We start from the raw sequence: 2469 nt of genomic DNA on the forward strand, positions 1-2469 counted from the left end.
TCCCTTCTCCTCCATTCTCCTCTCGGGATCTTGGGCACACACGCACACGCGCCCGGCGTGAGTTTTAAGCCACCGGGTCCAGGACGCGAACCGCGGTCGACTACGTGGGAGTCCAGCGACATAGCCATTACGCTAACTGCTGGTTCCCTTTTTTCTTTTTTTTAAAAGTTTTTGTCATAAGGAATGTGTACTTGGCAGAGAGGGACCGTGAGAGAGAAAGTAAGAAATCACTCCCCAGGGGGTATGGCTATGTTGCAGTCCTTTCTCCTTCATTCTCCTCCTGGTATTTTGGACATGCACACACACATGCCTAGAATGACTTTTCAAGCATCCTGGTCCAGGACTTGAACCATGGCTGGGCATGTGGGAGTTCAGCACATTAACCAATTTACTGCATGCTGGCCCCACTATATAACTTTGTTTTGAGAGACACATTTTTTATAGGGTGCATGCAGTCACCAGAGCAATGAAGAGAGAGACAGACAGAAAGCAAGAAATCATCCTTCTGGGGGAAAACCACACTACTATCCCTCCTTCTTCATTCTCCTTTCACTATTATGGGCACACATGCACACACAACCAGCATGAGTTTCAAGATGCTATGTCTAGGACTCAAACAAACCATGGTCGACCATGTGAGAATCCAGCGCCTAGCCACTATGCCACCTGCTGGCCCCACAACGTTTTAAGAGTATAGATAACAAACTAAAAGTGTTGCAAGCAAGAATCACTTTCTTTTAATGAGTATCTTTTGTTTGTTCTCTTCATGTAATTGTATTCTGGTTTGTATCTCTAGGCAGTTTCTACACATTTAGGTAAAATGTTTAGCAAGTTTGTAAATTTAAATTATGAAAAGTGTATAACAAAATTTTCTGTAATGGAAAAGTTAAAAATAGGGTAGACATCAGATCGACACAATTTAACACATCAAGATACTTCAGAAAGCACAAATTCCAGCTAGCAGAAACAAAGATATTCAGATTAGAATGGGGGGGACCAGCAGATGGCGTAATGATTTCATCACTGTACTTTCACGTACTCAACTATGGTGTGAGTTCCTGATTCAGTGTCTTTTTATTTTTTAATTTTTTGAGAGATTTTTGCTATAGGGCACGTGTGCTTGCCATAAAGAGAGAAATATAGAGACAGAAAATGAGAAATCACTCCCTGGGGGGATGGCCAGGCCACAATCCCTTCTCCTCCATTCTCTTCTCAGGATCTTGGGCATGCCCACACATGCGTCTGGTGTGAGTTTTAGCCACTGGGTCCAGGACTCAAACCCTGGTTGACTACATGAGAGTCCAGTAACATAATCATTTTGCCATCTGCTGGTCCCCTTGACTCAGTGTCTTAAACCTTAAGCTGGGTACATGTACATTCATGCGCAAAATTACTAGAGAAGAATGGAGAAGAAATTGCAGCATGGTCATTTCCCCTAAGGAGTGATTAGTCACTATCTATCTCTCTGTCTCTCCTCTGAGCACATATACCTTATAGAAAAAAACTATCTAAAAAAGATTAGAATAAATATAAATGTGAGATATTTAACTATTAACTATTAAATATTAAAAATCATGCAGAGAACTAGTGTAACCACTAGCTAGTTTTATTTTTTTAACATCAACAAACTTACTGAACATTAGATAGATCTTTAAAAAGAGAGAGAAGATACAAATCAATAAATTAGACATAGAAGTAAAGACATTATATCTGACTACATAAAAGGAAAACACTTTCTAGGAGAACACAATGAATAATAGTTAATAAAATTTAGCAATTAATCAATAAAAATAATGTAAAACTGCCCACTAAACTAAGATACATTCATAGCTGCAGGTTTAATACCCGTTTAAGTTTTATATACAAAATGACTGTTTAAAACATGAGTTTAAGAAGTCAGTCATTTTCAGTTATTTTATCACATGAGGATATAAAACCAGGGTATATTTTTGGATCAAAACTCTAAAATTGTGATATAGGCTTATGAGATTAAAACCTTAGAATGCCTGTTTAATTTGGAACTCCTTAATACCTTTTACTCTAACCTAATTTCTATTGATTTTTTTCTTGTATATAATATGTCACTTTGTGTAAAGACTTTTCCCATTGTACATTTTGATTTTTCTGTAAATATTATCATAAACACTCCTAGGTAAATATTGAAAGCAGTTTCAATATAATACATTTGACTCTGGAGTGGAATTTGATTGCTCCTATGTATCAATTTTTTGTGAAATTGTAAGTATATGATAGAAAGATTTTTTTTATCTATCTATTTATATACATCTGAAAGCATGGTTTGTTAATTTTTTAATGTGGCTAATAATATTTTTGCCTTTATACATTATGAGGTCTCTGTTGCAAATATTCACTCTATTATTATGTACTACGAAAACCTTCACAGGGCTTATGGATATTAATACGCACGGCTGTGTTTCAATTATAATAATTATTATTTACAAAAATAGG

Source organism: Tupaia chinensis, unplaced genomic scaffold (assembly GCF_000334495.1).
Source record: "Tupaia chinensis unplaced genomic scaffold, TupChi_1.0 Scaffold150215_1, whole genome shotgun sequence".
NCBI classification, from domain to species: Eukaryota; Metazoa; Chordata; class Mammalia; order Scandentia; family Tupaiidae; genus Tupaia; species Tupaia belangeri.